The sequence below is a fragment of the Sciurus vulgaris genome (genome assembly GCF_902686455.1).
Source record: "Sciurus vulgaris genome assembly, chromosome: 8".
Classification (NCBI taxonomy): Eukaryota; Metazoa; Chordata; class Mammalia; order Rodentia; family Sciuridae; genus Sciurus; species Sciurus vulgaris.
In genome coordinates, this window is record NC_136468.1 from 103,131,591 (window position 1) to 103,144,612 (window position 13,022).

At 42.0% G+C, this 13,022-nt stretch overlaps 1 long non-coding RNA gene and 1 pseudogene across 2 annotated transcripts; one reads left to right on the plus strand and one right to left on the minus strand.

Annotated features, from left to right (window-relative positions):
• Positions 1 to 5,518: 5,518 nt before the first annotated feature.
• On the minus strand, positions 5,519 to 6,952 carry LOC306667854. Its single transcript, XR_013765661.1, has 3 exons — positions 6,865 to 6,952; positions 6,593 to 6,765; positions 5,519 to 5,784 (listed from the first exon to the last, which is right to left on the minus strand). It is a non-coding gene; the product is annotated as an uncharacterized lncRNA (long non-coding RNA).
• A 2,436-nt stretch (positions 6,953 to 9,388) lies between these two features.
• On the plus strand, positions 9,389 to 11,499 carry LOC306667664 (splicing factor 3A subunit 2-like; annotated as a pseudogene). Its single transcript has 2 exons — positions 9,389 to 9,436; positions 10,429 to 11,499. The product of its transcript is annotated as a splicing factor 3A subunit 2-like (transcript).
• Positions 11,500 to 13,022: the final 1,523 nt, after the last annotated feature.

A 13,022-nucleotide genomic window follows, 5' to 3' on the forward strand; every position in this document is an offset into this window, starting at 1 on the left:
GTTAAATCAGATCATATGTAGGAAAGCAAGGTAATAAATAAAGAATGTGTGAGTAAATGGAAGTAAAGTCAAGTAAAGATTTGAGACAACTATCTACGTAATTCTTTCCTTAAAGTCTCCTTTTTGGTGAAAAGGGAATTTGTGAAATCATGTACACTAATCAGATTATTCCAAATAAAATTGTCAGGCACTTCTAAGTGTTCCTTAGTAAAAACTCAACCTTATGACTTTAAAAGTAGGACTGTATTTTAAAAGGGGAGTATGTGGACAAAGAAGCAGAGCTGTGGGTTACTATTAGCTTTGCCAGTGGCCTTGTGTATGGCCTTTTTTGCTCCCATCTATGAAAAAGGAACGAGGATACCCTTTTGGCTTCCATACTGAGTTAGCGTTCTCATGAAATAAATGCAAACACTTTTGAATTCTGCAGCACTCTGCAAATGTAAGGGATTGTTATTATTCAAGTATTCTTTGGAGTTGCATTTTGTCTTAAGATTCACAGGAAAAGGTGCTACATATGAACTGAAAGATAAAACTGCAGCTCTCTGGGCTGGGGTTGTGGCTCAGTAGCAGAGCACTTGCCTAGTATGCTTGAGGCCCTGGGTTCGATCCTCAGCACCACATAAAAATAAATTAAAGGTATAAAAAATGTATTAAAAAAAAAAAAAACTGCAGCTCTCCTAAGTATGCAACTTGTTCTCTGCTTGGCTACTTTTTGCCACTTCTCCAGCTAAATGTAGAAGAATAGACTCCAATGCAGGAGGTGGAGGCAAATTGTTAAGCTCCTTTTCCAACTTCATCAAGATTCTTGGCTTTCTTCTTCATACCAATAGCTTGAATTATTAGGTAGCAGACATGCTGTCAAAAGACTGGATAATTATCTGTCATTTTCCATGTCTGAAGGCAGCCTTCCACCTCTGCAGCTAGATGGATAATCTGTGCTTGCATTCCAAAATTTATTATATTTGGATTTTATGTGGGTGTGCATGATCCCTTGAGGGAGAAACCTCAAGCAACCTTTCTTTTCCTTGCCACCTCCATCCCAACCCACACCTCACACACACACTCGTGCACACTTGTGCACACACACATACAGAGCTTCACATTTATCACACAATCACGGACAGCCTCACATATACATGTATAAAAATACACTCCACACCAGGGCTCTGTGGACCAACACTGACTGAAACACTTTTTGATTTGTTCTTGAATATTTTAGCCACACACACGTTTTATATTCTCATTTTCACATCATTTCCCAGTCCATCAACATTTGGTTGTCTGCAATCAGGTGGAAAATACAAAACCCCAAATGCTGATGAACTTTCCACCTGAACTATGATTGTATTTGTAAAAGTTTATCTTATTGCATAGACAATATGATGGGTAATAGCTTTAGAGTTGAAGATGTTCTGTAAAGAGCTATTCACTAAAGGTAAAATTCAAGATTCTGATTCAGTTGAGAATATGATTTGTGTTGTTTGTCATATAGAAAGGGATCTGCAATAATTGATCTCTGTCTGTAGCTCAATTCTCTTTGAGACCATGAGCACATAATTTTAAGTCATAGTGGATGGTTAAGAGAAAAATGAGTTCCCTCATTGGTTCTTAAGTTCTATCAAACAATAATCACATAATCATGAAGAATAGTCATGTATTTACATAGAATAATTTATTTCTCAGTGGATTTTATTGAATGGTCATAGTATGGCAGGCCTTGGGAAAATACAGATGTAAGTCAGAGTCAACTACTGTCAGAGAAGCAAACAAGCAGATGGTGACCATGATGAGTGCTGAGATGCCACAGAGCATAGAAGGCTCCCTGCTTCAGAGAAAGGAAAAGGGATAGTCAAAGACAACCTTTTTGCAAACGCAAGAACTGTACCTGTTGCATGAAGACAAGAAGAACATGGGGAATTTAAGGAGGGAGTGAAGAATTCCACGACTTGAGTTTGGGTTCCAACATCAGGAGATAGACAGGGTCCTGGTCATAAGGCCAGTGCATACTTGGAGCCTTTTAGGTCAGTGATTCTCAAAGGTGGTTCTCATACCAGCAGCATCAGCATCACCTGGAGTCTCATTTGTAATGTAAAATCTAGTGCCCCACCACAGACTGAATCAGAAATTCTAGGTGGAGGTCTAGCAATCTGTTTCAGCAACCTCTCCAGGTAACTCTGCTGCAATAAGTTTAAGGACCGCTAAGTTCTCAATGCTGGCTACACATTATAGCCACCCACGAAGAGTTAAAAAAAAAATTGCACATTCCTATATTTTACCTTCACTCAATTAGTAAATGACTAGGTGAGGCTGAAGGAGAGTGTACTTATGGGTGTCCAACCTGTGCAGTTGCACTGGGTCCAGGCTTGGAAGGGTCCCACATTTGAGCATTGGTTTAATGCTCGGCTATCATCATTTTGAAATTCCTAATAATTTTGGAACAAGGAACCCACATTTTCATTTTGTACTGTCCCCACAAATTATATAACTAGTACTGGGTAGGTAGGCCTTAAGATTATATTCAAGGTTTCCCAGGTAATTCTAATGGTGGTCAGTGAAGAGAACTGCCAGGTTAAGGAATGTGGTAGAAAAAGTGCAATTCAACTTCAATAAGGGATTTAACAAAATTTCAAGATGGCCTCAAAATTTCAAGATTGCCTCAAAATTTCAAGATGGACAAATGTTGAGTGGGTCAAGTTGCAATTATGTTAGGATAAAAACTTTAGACAAATTAAATATAGCAGAATTTCCCTGAGCCAAGAACCATATACTAAGAGGGCAGTCATTGAAACCAGAAGAAGCTCAGAGAACTCTGCTCCACAATGTGGACAGGCAGCATGCATAAATAGAAAACAGAAATGAGGCACAGATGGCTTGACTAATTGCAGCTTGGCATTTACCTCATTTGTACATGATCTGATCAGTCAATTGCATGTGATTGACTGAAGCTTGACTGCTGTGATTGGCTGAGTTCATTACATAAGGATTGATGTATGGAGGCATCCTCGAGCCAAATTTTGTTCAATTAACAATTATATTGATTAAAAACTGATAAAAGATTAAAAATTGGCTGTAAAAGACTGGTAACAACCCAAGGGAATCCTCCCAGCAAACTTTAATCTCTTTCCTGTTTTACAGAAATGTTCATTGTGATTTGGATAAAGATATTAAAGTAATGACACTATCCAGTACTTTAGTGGACTGAATTGAAATATAACCACCATCAGTTTGCCAGCTCACAAGAGCAGTCATGTGTATCTCTTCCTAACTTCATACCCAGAGGAATTACAATGTGAAATCAGTCATGGTAAGAGTATCTACATCACGGAAATTAACAAAAATTTAACAGAGATGGTTAAGCATTTACCAACACACTACTTACTATCACCACTATTTATTGAGTACTTTGATCACATTCATATTATTAAGTGTGTTGCATTTTGTAGAGAAGAAAACCAAAGGTAATAAAGGCTGAGTAGCCTTCCTGTGATCCATAAGTAAAGAGATCAAATATCAGCATAAATGCTGTCTGTCTCCAAACTTTTGGTTGTTCCACAGTATCCTATCCAGTGAAGAAATTAAGATACAAGATGCTTTTAAAAGAATTGAGCATAGTCCAAATTCAACAAGATAAACACAAAAAAGTCTCTTGATTTAAAATTTTAAAAATGGATGCACAAGTACAGAAGGGGAAATTGGCTTGAATACAGACTTATGAAAGAAGATTGGGGTATTCATTGAGAATATACTCTAAACTGATCAATAACATGATGTCCATCCCTGATTTGGCCTCAACTATGGCTGATTCACTCTAAGTTCATCAAGTTCCAGGGGCTATAAAGCACCCAGCCACCAGCATGGCTCCTTTCCGTGTAATCTCCTGTCTTCACCTTCACTCTTAGCCAGCAGGTCCTTGTTCTATGTCCTCTTTGACATGTGTCCCTTTAGCTTTTCAACAGTCTCTTTTAAGTAAATATATAGTCAGTTCAAAACTCAGACTCATATCAGGCATGATTTTCCTCCGATGGGATACACAAAGACCAGACTCCACTCCCCTGCTCCTCTAGGGACATTTGGGAGGAAAAGTTATCCCCTGGACTCACATTAGTGCTCACCAAGCCTCCCTGATTCTCCAGGTCTTCTTTAACTGACTTGGTCTGGTCTGTGGGTCCTGCCATGATCTTCATGACTGCAGTTCTCTGGTTCCATCTCCTCACTCTGGCCCTTCTAGCCATAGTCCTACGAGAAACTACGCGCTCCCCCTGCCCAAGCAGGACACACAAAACCTCTGCAACTCTAACATTTCTACATTCTGACTGTGAGTAACAAGAAAACTGTCACATCATTAGTCATTAGGGAAACGAAAATTAAAATCTCTGTGTGATACCACTACACATCTATTAGAATAGCTAAAATTAAAAAGACATCATACCAAGTGTCGGAGGGTATGTAAATTAACTGAAACTCTTTTACACTGCGGGTGAGAATGTAAAACCATCACTCCCAGATATGACCCTGCCTTTCCACTTTATTTAGAGAAGAGAAATGAAAACACAGGTTCATACAAAGAACAACAGGAAGTGATGCCTCCTCAAAATTACCTGAAGCCCAAAGATCAGAAGGAAAGCAGTTTGGGATCATTTTTTAATGGGATCCTCTTCGAGGTGACCCCTGTCACAAGGTGAGATGACAAAAAAGAAGCCAGGTAGAAGATCACAGGAATGTAGTCAGAAGGTCCTAGCAGGAGACCCTCTAAAAAAGCCAGGAAAGTGCTCCTAAAGAAAACCATGTCTTCAAGAGCAGCCAGGCCACAAAGGCATGAAGAAGAGCCCTCACCCTCACTCTGCAGATGGCAGTTTCTTGCCACTTTAACTGAAAATCAAGTTCAGGGATTTTGAAATACACACAAATCTGAGCATTCTAATTATCAGAGGAAAGCCCAAGGACCTTCTATTACTTGGGAGATGACAGAGAAGTCATGAATCCTGCCAGGATAAGGAAAAACCTTGGAATACAAAAATCAACACACACTTTGATTATATCCTACAAATAGCACTTGTTTAATGAAATTTCTATGCTTACAGATGCCTCTGAATATGGAAAATGCTTGCATAAATTGTGGTGCATCCAGGTGACGGACTGGTATGAAGGAAATTACGTACAATCTTTAACTTATTTTGAAAACAATGGAGTAGTCTAAAAAATAATCTTGGCATTAGGTGAAAAATGTGACTCCACACTATTCCAGTGTGATATGTGATCCCAACTCTATCAAAAATTTTATATTGTATTAACATATATATAAATCAACCCCTGGTGTTTTCTTTGGATAGTGATATTTCCGATTACCTTTAACTCCTTCATTATACTTCCCTGCAATCTGAACCTGTCTACAGTTAACCTTGCCAATGTATCTAAGGAGTGATGTAAGAGCTTGGTGCAGGTTAATGAAAGTTACCTGCCGTCCACCAGCCACCCCTTAAGAAAGTGTTTAAAGGGACCCACAAAAGTGCTTCCTGCTTGGCTACAGGGCATCAGTGAGGTCATGTGACATCACCAGCAACCACGTGGCCTCCAGGTTGCGGGGTCAACAGGAAATAGTGAGATTTGGAAAACTCATGCTGTTAAGCACGAGGGTCAAAGAAGCAAGAAATATTTTGGAAGCACTTTCTGTGTTTATCTAAAGTGCAAAGGTCGGCAGTTTTCCCGAAGGGCCGGAGGGTAAGAATTTCGGAGGAGAACAGACTTAGAACACTTGGAAAGTGGTGCCCAGTGAGACATCTTTCCCTGTGAAACGAATACACAATTTTTCTGGAAACTCTTAACACTAGGGTAATTGTATTTTATTTTTTTAATGCTTTAATTAGTGCTTTATAGTCCTACATAGCATTGGGTTCATTGTGACATAATCATATGTGTTTGGAAAATAATTTGCTCCACTTTGGTCCCCAGTACTAATTTAAAAATACATCAACATATGCTTCATAGTTCATGCAGAAAGGGAGATTAAAAGAAAAACCAGTGAAGAAATAATAATTTATTTATATTTAGGTAACATTTCACAAGTTTAAGAAATATTTTTCACTAAGCACGCCTCAAAGCAGTGTGAGCTGGGAAAACTGGAATTCAGAGATGCTAAATAACCTGTCCAATGGCACCCAACTAGCAAAGAAGGACAGGATTTGCCTTGTTTGATCAGAAATGCAAGACTTTTGAAGCAACAAATATGGTTTAAGATCTGAGGAAGTATTACCAAAAGTATTACCAAACTATTCTTTTTATTATAACTAATCCAATGTAGAGAAGAACTTTGACTTAAAAAAATAAAATTATTTCCCCCATAGTTTACCTTGCCCTAGATCACCACATTTAGAGATAAGATTGTTGGATAAAATACTGGACACTTAGTTAAATGTGAATTTGATATTCACAAGGAATAAGTTTTAGCATGTGTATCCCATGTAGTATTTAAAGTCCTATATTTTTATATACAAAATCTGGTAATTTCACCTAGACATTGAATTTCAGCCAGGTAGTTTAATGGGGTATTAAACTTGGATAGCATTTTAATTGTTTCTATCTTTGCTTTTCTTACCTCATTTAGAGGCAAGGTTTTAATCTCTGTGTTGTAGCCTGCTGCCATATTTCCTATTGGAGTCTCTCCCAGCAGAGTCCTGGGTCCCAGTCATCTCCACCAAGCTTTTTTGGATATTGTGCCAGATGACCTTCAATACCTCTTGCCTGGGACAATCCATAGACAGTAAAAACCTTAAAAATAAATTAAAAACCACACATTAACAAAGTGCTGCATAGTAAGAGTCAGAGCCAGACAGCAAGAATGAGAAAAATCAATAAAAAAATAATTGCCTTCTGGTTGTTATTGATGGAGCCTCCACACTGATCTCAAGGTTTTCACTCAACGACGTTTTTTTCTTCCCAGGGCCTGAAAGAGACTAAGAAAATATCCTCTAATAGCTTCTGATCATCTCAGTAAAATGAACACTCTCCATCACTCCCTCCAACCCTGTATGTGATAGGTTCCTGCTCAATCCTCTGACCGTCGGACTGCTATCCCATAAGTCCAGGCAGGTACCTACCCTGTGGCCTTTGCACCTCCTGCTTCTTCCACGGGGTCCTTTTCCTTTGCCTCTCACTACCGCAGGAACACATGTTCAGATGCCACCAGTCAGCGAGGCCCTCCCTCACTGTCACCATGTTACTGTATCCTTCAGCTCCAGCTACTGTATTTTGTTCGTCACTGCTTGCCATAGAGCTTACTGGTGTTGTCATCCGATGGTCCTCTCTGGAGAGTGAGAAGGAACACCCTCTAGTTTATTCCTGGCTGTACGTATGCCCAGGGTCTAGCGTGGAGCCTGGTACTTGGCAGGCTCTCTATAAATTCTTGGTGAAAGCAATGACTCCCCATGAGAGATGAACGCACGAGCGAGGAACGCAGGAGGGGAGCGTTCACAGGATAGGGAGGAAGCAGGTTCTGGGGGGGGGCTATTCCCCCTCCTCGGCCCCTCTTGTGGTGTGAGCCCTGCCCCTCACACAGAGTTGACAGAGTTCTCCTGACAGGGATGGTCCCCTCGAAGTCCCAGGGCATCTGCCTGCTCCCCTGCCCCCTGTGCCCACACCATGACTGACTCCACCCCAACTCTCCTGCTGCCTGTGAAATAGATAAAAAGTCCTCCCCAACTTCCCAGAGCCAGAGACCAACGACTTCACTTTGAGTGATGGCTGTAATCCCCTTCCTTTCTCACATTTCCTGCCGAAGTCCCTTTGCACCACCTCCTTCCTTTTTTTAGGGGGTGAGGGTACTGGGGATTGAACTCAGGGGCACTTGAGCCTGAGCCACATCCCTAGTCCTATTTTGTATTTTATTTAGAGACAGGGTCTCACTAAGTTTTTTAGTGCCTTGCTTTTGCTGAGGCTGGCTTTGAACTCTCCATCCTCCTGCCTCAGCCTCCCAAGCGGCTGAGATCACAGGCGTGCACCACCGCGCCTAGCACCTCCTTCCTTCTATGCCAGTCAGTCCTCTGCCTTCCACTCCTCTCTGTGATAGGCACAGAATTATGACCACAGAGAAAACCCTCCCATAGGGCTCCGCTCCCTTCCCCCATCCTGTTCCCTTCTTCACAGACTCAACTTGGTCTCCACGACCTCACCCTCAATAGTGCTTCCACCCACTGAGTTAGGACTTTTACTCTTGCCACTGCATGGAAAACTGTCCCCCTAAGGTCACCAAAGAGTCCCTCTCAAATAGATTCTTGGGATCTGAGCTTTCAGACACAGTATATTCGGCACCCTCCTGGAGAAAGACTCTGCTCGGTGTCTTCTGTGTCACATTCTCTCCTTGTTCTGCTCTTGTCTGTAGTATTATTCATCTTTGACTTTATATAAATATTCCTCTCCTTACCTTGGTGGCCACATACAGCCACACAAGTTGTATAGTATGCAACTTAAGGAACTGCCCTCTGTCTGGACTGTAATATGACCAGTTCTTGGAAATGTGCATGGTGCGACCTGTACAGGGTAGCTCTGCATTCAACTCACATGTTAACATTCTCCACAAGTCCATTTCCATGCACTGAACTTCTCACTCCTTGTGCTCACATGGGCAAATTCATCTGATCCAATAATTATAAATACTATATATATATATATATGTATATCATGATGACTCCCAAATACAAATATTCAGTTCATGCTCCTGTTCTTATGTAACTGATAGGTCATCTGATTGGCCTCTAGATATGTCTCTCTGGGTATCCCACAGGTACCTCAAGTTCAACATTTCCAAATTAGCTCAGTATCCTTATCACCCATTCCACCAGATGTTCTCCTAGATACCCTGTTTTGGCTAACAGGTCTATTATCCACCTGCTGACCCCAGTCAGAAATCCAAGAATCAACATTTTTAGTGTTCTCTGTCCCTCACTCACCAAATCTGATTTATCACCAGGACCTTCCAGAAAACTGTAACTCCACTTCTTCTCCTCCCACTCACTCTTCCAGGTATGCCCCTCTTCATCTCATGTGAGCTATTACAGAAGATTCCAAGTTCATCTCTCCATCTGCAATTCATAAAGATGAATTATCATGTCAGACCCCAAATTGTCTTAATAAAACACAATTCTGATCTTGTTACTTTCTTGTTTTATAATCCTCATCTTCTTGGAAAGTATATCTCATCTTTGACAAGCAGTGCCCCCTCTGATGTGGCCTCTGGTTTCATATTATGTGACGCTCTGGTTTCAGATCATCGATACTTCCTGTACCAGCTGTAACAGGCATTACTGTTGCAGAGCAAACCAAACTTCTGACACAGTTCTGTGCTTTTTTACTTGCCAGTCCTATGATTGGACACGTCTTCCAGGCCACCTAGAACATGGTCAGCATCAAGTCTATTGTCAGTACACCATTCATTGCAGACCAGGTTAACCCTTCTTTCTCTGCCACCCTGGAAATATGTATACAACTCTATACTTGTCTTTATCCCACTGCATTGTAAATTCTTTTTGTTTACATGATGGTCTAAGTGTGATTGCTTTAGGGCCAAGATCATGTCTTTTTTAAACTCACATCCTCTGTGCCTGGCCCAGTGCCTGACACAGAATATGCACTCTATAAATACATGCTGATGAGTGATGAAAGTTAAATGAGTCACCATCTAAATAAGACAAGAAATGGAACACATTTTACATGTTTGGAATTAGTGATTCGAAGTTTTCCCCCAGGGAATGTCTAATTCACATGCATGGAAAGGAGAGGATCTTTCACCAAATCTCTTCCAACATTTTCCCTTTTGCCCATATTTCAGCTTGTGTGAAGAAAGAAAAAAAAAAAAAAAACTGCAGCCAGCAAATGTCTCCCATAATACTTCTAAGTTTTAAGCATGTTATGATGGGGAGCCCAGGCATGAAAGCACACTGCCATCTTGGGGTTAATGAGTGGGTGCCTGGAAATAGGTACAGGAGGTAGGGGAGTTAGAACCACTCCAGGTGACTAGATGGCACTAAAGGGAGGCAGGTGAGGGTTCATGGAGGGCAGAGGCTACAACTCAGAGACAGAGTCAAAGAGTTCTGCTCAGGAGTCAATCAGAGGTCCAAGAAAATATGGCTGAGTCTGCTCTGGTGGAACAACTGCCCTTCAGAATCAAAATCAGAGGTCAGGCAAAAGTTGTCAAAAATTTTTTATTCTAATAACATGATGAGAGAAAGAAGGAGGAGGAGCTAACATTTACATACTACTCACCACACTGCTGTAAGTTGTCTTATGTGTATTTGAGTTATTTTATCAAACTACACAGATTAGGTTCTTGGGGTTTGTAGAGAAAACCTCTGCAGTGTGTCCTTGGGCCCACGTTTCTCCCCTGTTCCATAAAGCCTCAGGCCTTCACCAAGGACTTCAAGCATGGACGGGTGAAAGATTGGGAGTGGGGGTGTGGTCTCCTCCTCGGAGAGCAACCGTGAGGAACGGAGCGACTCTGGCAGTTGGCCCTGGAGACCACTGACATCAACAAGGATCCATATTTTATGAAAAATCTCCTGGGATCCTATGAATGCAAATTCTGCCTGATGCTTCACAACAATGAGGGCAGCTACCTTGTGCGCACCCAGGGGAAGAAGCATCAGACCAACCCCACCCAGCCAGCGCTGGAGAAGGTCAAGGTGAAGGTGAAGAAGTTTGTGAAGATTGGCCGCCCAGGCTACAAAGTGGCCAAGCAGAGGGACTCAGAGATAAGCTAGCAGAGTCTCCTGTTCCGGATGGAATATCCCGAGATCGCTGAGGGCAACATGCCTCGCCACTGCTTCATGTCTGCCTATGCGCAGAGGATTGAGCCACAGGACCGGCGCTGGCAGTACCTGCTAATGGCAGCAGAGCCCTATGAGGCCATCGCCTTCAGGGTGCCAAGAGATAGCCGGATGCAAGTTCTGGATTCACTGGAACAGGAAGACCCAGCAGTTCTTCCTTCAGTTCCACTTTAAGATGAAGAAGCCTCCAGCCCCAGTCAGCCTCCCTACAGGGCCTCCACCCCCGCTGATGAATGGTCTGCCTCCTCTGCCACCACTGCTAGTCTTTGCCCCTGCTCCCACCAGGAGGCCTGCCCCTGTCACCCATGCCTCCCCAATGAACCTGCACCCTTGGGGGACCCCTAGGCTTCCCCAGCTGCCCCCACCAGCTCCTGGCATCCATTCTCCAGCACCAGTTGTCCACATCTGGAGTTCACACCCCTGTTCCTGGGGTCCACCCTCCAGCACCAGTGGTTCACCCACCAACATCTCGGGTCAATCTCCCTGCTTCAAGGGTCCACCCTGCAGACCCTGGGGTCCACCCTCTAGCCCCAGGTGTCTACCCTCCCCCAAGGCTGGGGTTCACCCCGGGGTCCCAGGAGTATAACCACCTACTCCCACAGTTCACCCTCAGGCCCCGGAGTGTGCACCCACCAGTACCTGGGATACATCCCGGGTCACCAGGGGTCCACCCCCAGCTTCCTAGGGTCCTTCCTGCAATTCCTGGGGTTCACCTTCAACCTTCCAGAGTTCATCTGTCAAATCCTGGGGTGCACCCCCCCCCAGGTCCTATGCCTCTGATGTTGATGCCCCTTCTCCCCTCCGAAGGCCCAGGGAACATCCCTTCCCCAACCAGCTGAAAAGCTGCCCCCCTTGTATATCTGGTTTCCTATTTATCCATGTTTTCCCACAAAAAGGAGTTCTGAGCTTTTGTACAGTCTCCAGAGCCCAGTAAACAGCTTCCTGTAGGGGTGGAGATTATACAGATTAGGGGAACTGAGGCCCAATGAGATGAAGTATCCTTTCCGCGGTTACACAGTAAAAAGTCGTGGAAGCCAGAATGTGAAGGAAGGGATTCAGGAAGTAGGCTCTCTCAATACTATGCTGCTTAATAAAAGTGAAATTTCTTGGTTGAATTGTGTGGTGTTTCTAATGATCTTTGAATAGGCTGCCTAATATCCTGAGAAAAGTATTGTACCAGCTTTTCCTCCTGAAGCTGTGTGAAGCTGGGCATTTCCTTGCCAACCATGAGCATTATCATCAATTTTACTTTTACCAATTAAATATTTTTTAAAAAGTGGTCTCTAATTCTCAGCATTCAATTACTAGTGAAATAATCATTTTTTATTTTCATTTGCATTGTTTGTGAATTTGTTACTCATATTTTTTCCTACTAGCATCCACCTTTTGCTATGATTTTAAAGCAACTATATCTTTAAAATTTACTATTTAATTGTATGTGTTACAAATCATTATACAATTGTCTTTTTTATTTATTTGTTTATTTTTAATTTTTTTTGTGTGTGTGTGGTGCTGGAGATTGAACCCAAGGCCTTGTGTATGTGAGGGAAACACTCTACCAACTGAGCTCTCTCTCCAGCCCCTATTTTTTTTATTTATTTTTTAAATTGTTTACAGATGCAATTTGATTCATTGTACACAAATGGGGTACATCATTTTGTTTCTATGGTTGTACATGATATAGATTCATACCACTCATGTAATCATACATGTACATAGGGTAATGATATCTGTCTCATTTCACCATTTGTCATAGCCTCCTTCTCATTTCCTTCTACATAATTTAAAGTTCCTCCATTCTTCTCTTACTCCCACCCCCTCGCTCCCATTATATATCATTCTCCACTTATCAGGGAAAACATTCGGCCTTTGATTTTTTGGGATTCGCTTATTTCACTTAGCGTGATATTCTCTAATTCCATCCATTTATTTGCAAATAAATTTATTTGCATAATATTATTCTTCTTTATGGGTGAATAACATTCCCTTGTGTATATATACCACAGTTTCTTTATCCATTCATCTGTTGAAGGGCATCTAGGTTGGTTCCACAATCTAGCTATTGTGAACTGAGCTGCTATGAACATTGACGCGGCTGTGTTACTGTAGTATGCTGAATTTAATTCCTTTGGGTATAAACCAAGGTACAATTGTCTTTTAATTATGTTTATAATGATTTTACCAAACATAACTTTTTACTTTTTCATG